Source organism: Myotis davidii, unplaced genomic scaffold (assembly GCF_000327345.1).
Source record: "Myotis davidii unplaced genomic scaffold, ASM32734v1 scaffold723, whole genome shotgun sequence".
Taxonomy (NCBI): domain Eukaryota; kingdom Metazoa; phylum Chordata; class Mammalia; order Chiroptera; family Vespertilionidae; genus Myotis; species Myotis davidii.
The window spans coordinates 256,351-266,609 of NW_006294589.1; the positions used below are offsets into that span (position 1 = coordinate 256,351).

The window sequence follows — 10,259 nt, forward strand, 5'->3', positions numbered from 1 at the left end:
CCGGTCAGGGGCATGTGCCTGGGTTGTGGGCACATCCCCAGTAGGGGATGTGCAGGAGGCGGCTGATCGATGTTTCTAACTTTCTATCTCTCTCACTTCTTCTCTGTGGAAAATCAATAAAATATATTTAAAAAAAAAAAAAAAGAGTGGTGAAAGTGAACAAACCCTGTCTTGCTCTTCTTGATCTGAAGGGAAACACTTTTGGTTTTCCCCCACTGAGTATGAAGTTGACTGTACATTTGTCTTATATAATAGCCTGTATTATGTTAAGGTATGTTCCTCTCTATTCCCACTTTGTTAAGTTTTTTATCATAAACTAGAAGCCTGATGCACGAAATTCGTGCAAGGGGCTCGGCCCCTCTAGCCGCGGCAGCCGCCTTTGCCTCGGCCCCCGTCCACCATGGCTTCGTCCAGGACATCCAGAAAAACATCCGGTCTAATTAGCATATTACACTTTTATTATTACAGATGGGTGCTGCATTTTGTCAAATACTTTTTCTGCATCTATTGATATGACCGTATGATCTTTTTTTTTTAATCCTCACCCAAGGATTTTTTTCCATTGATTTTTCAGAAAGAGTGGAGGGAGGGACAGGGGAGAGGGGCGAGAAACATCAACATAAGAAAGACACATTGTTTGGCTGCCTCCAGCACGCACCCCGACCAGGAATCGAACCCAAGACCCTTTGGTCCATGGGCCAACGCTCCAAACATTGAGCAAACTGGCCATATGATCTTTATCCTAATTTTGTTTGTGATGCATCATAACTGTTTTGTGGATATTGTATCAACCTTGAATCCCCAGAATAAATTCCACTTGATCATGGTGTATGATCTTTTTAAGTATTGATGGATTCAATTTGCTAATATTTTGCTAAGGATTTTTGCAACTATGTTTATCGGGTATATTGGTCTATATTTTCTTTCTTTGTAGTGTCCGTATCTGGTTTTGGAATTAGAATAATGTTGGCCTTATAAAATGACCTTGGAAGTCCTCCCTCCTCTTGAATTTTTTGGGATAGCTAGAGAAGGATAGGTGTTAGTTTTTCTTTAAATTTTTGGCAAAATTCACCTGTGAAGCCATCTAGTCCAGGACGTTTGTTTGCTGGGAGTTTTTTGATCACTGCTTTGGTTTCATTAGTTGTAATCAGTTCAGATTTTGTTTCGGAAGAATGTATGTAACTAGGAATTAATCCATTTCCTTCAGATTGTCTGATTTGTTGGCATACAGTTGCTCATATTTTCTTATAATCCTTTGTATTTCTCTGGTGTCAGCTGTTACTTCTCTTTAATTTTTTTTAGTTATTTGGGTCCTCTCTCTTTTTTTCTTGATGAACATGATTAAAGGTTTGTCAATCTTGTTTGTTTTCTAAGAATCAGCTCTTGGTTTCACTGATCTTTTGTACTTTTTTTAAGACTCTATTTTGTTTATTTCTATTCTAATCTTTATTATATCCTTCCTTCTCTTCACTTTGGGCTTTTTCCTGTTCCTTTGGTTATAAGGTTAAATAGTTTATTTGATATTTTTATTATTTCTTGAGGTAGGCTAACATTGCTATAAATTCCCCTCTTAGGACTGCTTTCACTGTGTCCCATAGATTTTTGGTTGTTGTGTTTTCATTTTCATATCTCTCAAGGTATCTTTTTTTTTTCTCAAGGTGTCTTTAATGTCTTCCTTGATCTCATTGATAACCAATTCATTGTTCAGTAACATGTTATTTAGTCTCCATGTGAATGTGTTTTTCAGGTTTTTTTCCTGTAATTAATTTCTAGGAACATACAGATACACAGAATACCCAGAACAGGTGTGCAATAAATCAAATGTTAACTCTTTCTTTTTTTTTAAATGTATTTTATTGATTTTTTACAGAGAGGAGGGGAGAGGGATAGAGAGCTAGAAACATCGATGAGAGAGAAACATCAATCAGCTGCCTCCTGCACACCCCGCACTGGGTATGTGCCCGCAACCAAGGCACATGCCCTTGACCGGAATCGAACCTGGGACCCTTGAGTCCGCAGGCCAACACTCTATCCACTGAGCCAAACCGGTTAAGGCATCAAATGTTAACTCTTATCTCTTGAGAAAAGCTTGGGATTTGGGAAGATGATCAAAGTGGCCTTAAATTTATTTTGATTATATTATTTAATTGTATTTGAATTATTTAAAATAAAATGTTCATTTATTATCTGTATATTTAAACAAGATTCTAACACATTATGTCATATCCTATCTGAGGAATGCAATGCATCTATTCAAAAGAATGTAGCAACTTTACATGACAAAAAGAAAAACATATGCATATAAATAATATGTACAGGAAGAAATCATTAATGGGGGCGGGGGGAACAGAAAACCAAATATTTCTATAGGTACATACACATGTAAGTAATACATAAAATTAGGTCTGCAATAATATGCAACCAAACTTAACTATTGTTACCTCTTAGGGCAGTGGTTCTCAACCTGTGGGTCGCGACCCCTTTGGCAGTTGAATGACCCTTTCACAGGGGTCGCCTAAGACCATCCTGCATATCAGATATTTACATTATGATTCATAACAGTAGCAACATTACAGCTATGAAGTAGCAACAAAAATAATTTTATGGTTGGATAACAACATGAGGAACTGTTATAAAGGACCAGAAGGTTGAGAACCACTGTCTTAGGGGGAAGCTCACTTATGCAAAAATGAAAAACAAAGTAACTATGAAAATGTATATGCAAATTCAGTACAATAACATCATCATACTTGTATTAACATGGGAATGCATTCATATATACTCAGGAGAGAAAAAACAAAAGAGATATAAATATTTAAATAGTGCAACCCACCATTCCACACAACAAAATGTGCCCGGGAATGAACATGAGTTGGCAGATGTGAATTTTCTGTGGTGTACACATCCTGTCAAGAGAAGTGATGTCAAGGTTTAATGATACCCATCTGGTGACAACTCAAGAAATGGTGACCTGTTCCAATCTGGAAGAAAAATTGGTTACAAGAAACTTACTAAAAGACAGGATGTCAATCTCCAGTGTAGCAATAAACCAAAGAATTTTTAGAGTTATTTTGATGACACATGATCATGCTTGTCTTTAAAGCTAATACCACTATTTCCCTAAATACATATATGTAGTTATCTATCTAATATGTGTATAGGCACTGTTCAGTATTACCGCATACAGTGATGACTGATTACATTGGTTAGTAAGCACAGTGTGATCTTCTGGTCAATGGACACTAGCTGCCATACTGAGCAATCCTCATGCTGAAAGGCAATAGAGAGTGCTTAATAGTATGGAGTCTATGCCCAGCCAGTGTGGCTAAGTGGTTGAGTGTCAACCCATGAACCAAGAGATCAATGGTTCAATTCCCGGTCAGGGCACATGCCTGGTTGCAGGCTCAATCCCCAGTCGGTGGTGTGTAGGAGGTGGCCAATCAATGTTTCTCTTTCATCAATGTTTCTATCTATCACTCTCTCTTCCTCTCTCTCTAAAAATAAATAAAAACATAATGTTTTTTTAAGAGTATGTCATCTAGAGCTTAATTGCCCACAAATAAATCCTGGTTCCAGTACTTACCCTTTGTAGTGAACACAACAATTTGTTTGCTTTCCTATTTATTTATTTATATCATATTACAATTAATTTCCCGTAATTGTATCACAAGTGAGAAAGGCTGCTATGATTGCATACCAGTTTTGTGATCTTTTTACACACCCTCTAACCTCCAAGCTTAAATTTCAACTTTCATAAAATGGGAAAAATGCATAACTTATAAGGATTTAAGATGAGTGGATATACATAAAAACATGTATTTATTATCTAGGACATGGCATAAACTCTGTTGATTTATCTGCTGAGTGGATTGATCACTGACAGCAGAAAAAAAGAGGTATGCAAAATGCAACCCTTGGGCTGCTTCTGACTCAGTTCTCTGAGACCAAGCTATAATTCTTTTGAGCTCTTATTGCAAAGTAGGGATGAGAAAGGCACATCATGGCACTGAAAAAGTACTCATAACACCAACCAGTCTTAAATCATTGAAACTAAGATCTTATTAGGGAAAAAAGAAAAGAACAGAGTTGAAGGGAGGGTCTCCCTCACATCAGTCCTAATTTTCAAAATTATGTCACCTAGAAAAATTTCTCTAACTCAAACTGGCCTTTCTATAACACTCTTTTCAGTACACACACTATGGTAACACATTTTACATTAAGAGGAATTTATGATAAAGTTCTTTGGATGCTATGTTTCTTTGTATATACCATACTGGTATCAAAATTAGTTTAATGTGAAGTTAAACTATGAAAATATAGAAAGTTAAAGAGAGATAGCTTGCATATCTTTAGAGCATACAAAAAAATATTTGATAACAAAAATAGTTAATGTGATATTTTTAATTTCTTCTCATTTTTAAAACAAATATGTACTTCTTAGCTAAGGAACAAGCATGTTAATTAGAATACATTATTTTATTTTTAACATACTGACATTTAAAAGAGAAAATTCTTGCCCTGGTTGAGTGGATAAGTTAATTGGAGCATTGTCACGTATACAAAAAGGCTGCAGGTTCAATTCCCAGTCAGGGCACACACCTAGGTTGCAGCTTTGATCCATGGTTGTGACACTTACAGGAGGCAACTGATTAATGTTTCTCTCACCTCTCCCTCTCTTTCTTTCTCTCTTCCTCTCTCTCTAAAAATAAAAACACATCCTCAGGTGAAGATCCAAAAAAATTTTTTATTAATAAATAAAAATTAAAGAGAAAATTCTGTCCTATCTGGAATGTAAATGTTTGTGACAATAATTCAATAGAATTATTTTCCCCAAAACTCTCAGCAAAATTTGTCACATTAGCATATGAATCTAATTCAAAGTATAAGATGTTTAAAGTACATACATATAATCACCTATGAACTTTAACATCAAAATATTTTCATTATGAGAGGCTTTCGGTCAAAATGGCAGCATAGATAAATGCAGTACTCCCATCCTCCCACAACCACATAAAAAATACAACTAAACTACAAAACTGCCACCATTCAGAACCACCTGAAATCTGGATAAACAGAAGTCCTACAACTAAGGTTATACAGAAGAAGATACACTGAGACTAGTATGAGGGTCAGAGAGAGAAATGGGCTGGTCCCACATCCACATATGGTAGGTAAAAATTGGGAGGATTATCTCTGCTGCCAAGATGCCCCCTAAAGAGCAAGAGGTCCCAGCCCCACACCAGGCACCCCAGGCCAATGTTCCAGTGCCAGGAAGATAAGTCTCCATAACTTATGGCCGTAAAAAACAGTGGGGATTGTGGCTGAGTGACAGGGAGGGCTGAGTCCCAGGCAGTTCCTCTTAAATAGACTAATCGGATCTACTCCCTCTGAGTTCTAGCACAGGGCAGCAGCTTGAAAAGACACCAGGGACACAGAGGGAAGAACTAAAGTATCTGCCATCAAGGCAAGAGCTGGAGAGGCAGCTTTCTCTCAGACAGAAGTGCTAACAGAAGCCATTGTTCCTTTTATGAACCCTTCCCCCACAGAGCCCACAGGAGGGCGCCATATCTGAGTCTCCATCAACCTGGCTAACGTTGTTCACCCTGCCCTGTTGATTTCCTGAGAACCCATCCCACCCAACGTGGGGGCTCACCCAAGCTATTTTTCAGTGGCTTTTCCATACAAAAGGCATGTCTTGGCTCATGCTTCAGACTTGCCTGAAATCTCTCAAACAAGCAGCACTTGGCCTTGGCATGCCCATACCTCTCGCTAAGTGGTTACAGGCCTGGCGCTACAGGCAGCCAACCCTGGTTCACAGATTGACCTCGCCTGGGCACCTCCAAGCCCAGCACAAATAGCAACCATCTGCAGATCGCTTTGTAGCTTATGCCGGTGGCCCTGGGCTAAACACAGGCAGTAGCTGACCTTGGCCTATGCCACCTGGGAGGCCCCAGAGCCAGCGTACCCAGTGGACAGCTTCTAGTCAAGGCACTACCCAACCACCTCCACAAGGAACCCACTCAAGGGGTGGACTTAGCCATTCCACTTGCCTGTTTGGTCTATAGAGAAGACGGATGAATTTGGAGAAGGACTGTGATTACCATAATCATAAATGTAGACAGGCAGTGACTCCAATTGCAGCCGGTATTCCAGATGCCACATTGTTACTGGAACAAAACAAAATAACCCCTGTAACCTGGGAAGCAAATGTTTTATTCTCCATATTAACGTGCAAAGAATCCCAGAAACACTTTGCTTTTACCTGGCAAGACGAAGAGTACACTATCACAGTCTTGCTTCAGGTCTATGTCAACTCTCCTGCCCTCCAACAGAAGTTAGAACCTTAGAGTCAAAACTGAGGCTCCTGAGAAGGGGCTACTGCCCAGCTGGTGTTCTAGTTCAGCTCGCTCACTGCACAAATACTGTTACTCGTAAATATCCCAAGCTACCCAGTCAGTGTTTGAACTAAATACTGGTCTCCTGACCTTATGAGCTCTTTCTACCACAGTACCCTCCCTGACCAATATTTTATGTCAGGTCGCTCAAATATCCTAACTTTCCTTTCAATTAAAACATGAAAGACAATCTAAGATTCTCTAAACACACAGAAGTAAATTGTGAGACATCCTTTCCCACCCGATACTGAGCAGAATCCCTTTACAACATCATAGAGCAAAGGGGGTTTGGGGGGGCATTATGAATGTTCTATTTTTATAGATGTTGATTACATAGATAGTCACTATGAAAATTCATTGAGCTGTACGGCCCCCAGTACAGCCCTCGGCCCTCAGTACCAGTGGTGGCTCCTGCCTGACCACGTGGGACAGACCTCTGACCATCGCTCGTGGGTCTTTCCCCATCCCAACAGAATGCAAATCAAAAAGAAACAAAAACACAAATTTATTAAACACCTTGATATCTGCTTAAGAAGCACAAGTCACATGGAAAAAGAAAAGGGGGAAACCACCATATCTCCTTGGATGTGATGCTAGTGGAGAGATGAAAGATGGAGTCCCAGAGGGAGTGCAACTTCAGGGACCTGTTCATCAAAATCAAACTTACTGTCCAAGATAACGTAAGGGACCTCCTCACCCATGACCTACCCCAGCTGTCCCACTGAAGAGGCTGAAGATAAAGAGAATCAACAAGTGGCTAATGGTACAAACCAGCCTTCTTTTCTCCGCGGATACTGGTGCCCATACAACTATCAGCGTTGCCCCGATCCTGCTAACGCTCCTTCACCAGATGGCAAAGAAACCAAGGCAGGTGAAGTGCCATCTGAGAGCCCTGCTCCAGCCACCTAGCAGAGCAGTGCTTCGTAACACCAGGCTCCCCAGACACCTTCACCATCAGCAAGTGACCTAAAGAAACAATGACCATTCAAACAGTAAAAGAAAAAGCAGACCAGAACCGAAGATGGCGGCATAGGTTAACGCCGGAGATTGCCGCCTTGAACAACCAATTCAAATTAAGCTTGAACCAGGGACCCACAACATCCAGAAACACAGGCGGGCTGGCTGAGTGGAAATTCTACAACTAGGAGTAAAGAGAATATTATATCCAGACTCAGAGGGGACGCAGTGCTGAAGTGAAATTCTCAGGTACCGAGTGCGCGCGGAGCGGGGCTGGCAGCGCGGAGGGCGCGATTGTTTACAATCGGGAGGGAGTCGCAGACTCTGACCTCCAGATCCGGGCGAGCAGTGACCTAAAGAAACAATGACCATTCAAACAGTAAAAGAAAAAGCAGACCATGACCTTACCAACACCAAAGAAATACACAAGCGCCCTAACCAGTTTGGCTCAGTGGATAGAGCGTCAGCCTGCGGACTCAGGGGTCCCAGGTTCGATTCAGGTCAAGGGCATGTACCTTGGTTGCGGGCACATCCCCAGTGGGGAGTGTGCAGGAGGCAGCTGATCGATGTTTCTCTCTCATCGATGTTTCTAACTCTCTGTCCCTCTCCCTTCCTCTCTGTAAAAAAATCAGTAAGATATATTAAAAAAAAAAAAAAAAGAAACACACAGCAATAAAGAGGAAGACTAAAAACCAAGATGTGGACATTAGAATGTTTATGATTACTGTTCACAAAACCAACACAAAAGGGAGAACGTCAGCCAATGTTTCCAGCTATTTTTCAGGGAATGCCTGCACAGAAGATAAGAAAGCAGCCCCCCCAACCCCGCAAGTTTCAGCAACCACTAGGTTTATATTTTTTTCATGGTTTTTACTGTTTCAGTAATACGATTTGAAAGAAGAAATATTAATACTGTATGGAGAGAACCCCAACCAAAGAAATCTGAAATATATAGTAAATGCTTTTCCCCCCGCTTTTCTGTTCATTTTGGATGCTGGTGCTAAACTTCCAATGTGATTTAAAAAGAAATTTTATGCCCTTCCTATTTATTTCTAGGATGAGGGGAGGATAACATTTTTGCTTTCTTTTTTTTTAAAAGATATTTTTATTGATTTTAAAGAGGAAAGAAGAGGGAGAGACAGAAACATCAGAGAGAGAATCAATGATCTGCTGCCTCCGGCACGCCCCCTACTGGGGATGGAGCCAGCAACCTGGGCATGTGCCTTGACTAGGAATCCGAACTGTGACCTGGTTCATAGGTCGATTCTCAACCACTGAGCAACGCCAGCCAGGCACATTTTTGCTTTCTTATGTGACTCACTGAAAAAGTGTAGCATGAAATTCCTTAAAAATAAAATTTTACCCTTAAAAAGAAAAAAAAAGTATTTAAAACCTCAAAGATCTTTTGCTTATGTGGGTTTCATGTATTAACATTTAGAATATCAGAAATTATAATAAAACTAGTGGCCTGGTGCATGAAATTCGTGCACATTAAAAGGGAATTAATTAGAGGAAATATTTTAATATTGCTATTTGCCCTTTCTCTATAATAGAAGTGTCAGAGATGAAAAATTAGTAAAATGTATATGAAAATCTCGCTCCTGTCAGAGTCCAGGGCGCGTCGCGGGACCCAGAGTCAAGTCCCTGCCCACCCATGTGCACCTTGAAATCGCATGAGATCCAGACCAGGCCAGCCCCACCCCCGTCAAGCCCCACAGGGCAGGGAGGCCCAACCTCAGGTTCCCCAGCCCTGGCGCCGGGATGGGGGGCACGGCCTCAGGTTCCTCCACCCCAGCACTGGGCAGGGGGTGCGGCCTCAGGTTTCCTGGCCCCTGCACAAGGGCACAAGGGCATGATGACCATTTGCATATTTGCTCTTTATTACTTAGGATAATTTAAAAGTTCTTTATGTATTCATTTTAAAAATAATAAATGCACTAAATGTTAACATAAATAATGTATTTTTCATGAAAAATAGCTATTTTCCAAAGTATAACCCATTTAGAAAGAAAAGCCACACTTTTATATGTTACCAATCTCTTTAAGGTCTACCTTAAAATAGATAACAGCTGGAGTCTTGTATCTGCATTCAATGTTACAGTATCACTGGTTATGTAGCCTCTGGAAAACTCCACGGTACACTTGTGAGAAAATGAGTGTGACAAAGGCAACATCTGCTATTAGGAAAATAATTTTGACCTGCAAGTGCAAGGAACCCCTGGGGTTCCTGGACCACACTTTGAGAACCTCTGATTCAGCCCACACAAGAAAATACCAACTACTGAACATGTCATGAGAAAATTGTACTTCTTTTCAAATCAAGGAAGCAGTATCTTATGCAGATTATCTGTCCTTACTTAATACAAATAAGATTCCCCTTTTCCAGGTCAAAACTCCTACCGGACAACGATTTAGCCTGGGCTATAAACTTCAGTGTAAATGAGAAATACTTGTGAGGTACAAGAGGTTGAAAAACCAGTCGTCTATAAGAGGCACAGCATCATCCTCAAGCCCCAAGCCCAAGTTCCAGACCTCCAGCGCAATAAGGCAAGTAAAGCAATAAAGCTGGTGGCAATGCTTTTGCTGGGGGGGGAGGGAGGGGGGTGTCCTGCCTTCAATCTGTAAAACGAAACAAAACACGCCCCATCAAGCAAAGCGCAATAAAGCGAGGCATGCCTGCCTGGTGTGCCGACTGGAGATTTTGGGGTGTTTATACACCTTCCTAAAAGGAAAGCGATCCGAAACGGTCCCTCCTCCAAGCCATTCGGTCAGAGGCGCTCTGCGGAGCTGGGCCCCCGGGTGACTTTTAAACACTTTGCAAGAAGCGGTGGCACCAGCGGAGACCGCGCGAACCCTGGGAGCCGCAGCGCCCCCATCCCGGGAGCCCTTCCCGGCTGCGGACCCCAG

The 10,259-nt window shown here is 41.2% G+C and overlaps 1 protein-coding gene across 2 annotated transcripts in view; it reads right to left on the reverse strand.

Annotated features, from left to right (window-relative positions):
* The window catches only part of TMEM38B (transmembrane protein 38B), a 37,128-nt gene that overhangs the window by 26,632 nt on the left and 237 nt on the right, over positions 1–10,259 (reverse strand). Inside the window, exon 2 of one of the 2 annotated variants that reach the window (XM_006768725.2) lies at positions 2,834–2,906. The exons of the other annotated variant lie outside the window; for it this stretch is intronic. The gene's annotated coding sequence lies outside the window, so the exon portion shown is untranslated. The remainder of the gene's footprint in view (positions 1–2,833; positions 2,907–10,259) is intronic. 2 annotated transcript variants of the gene reach the window in all.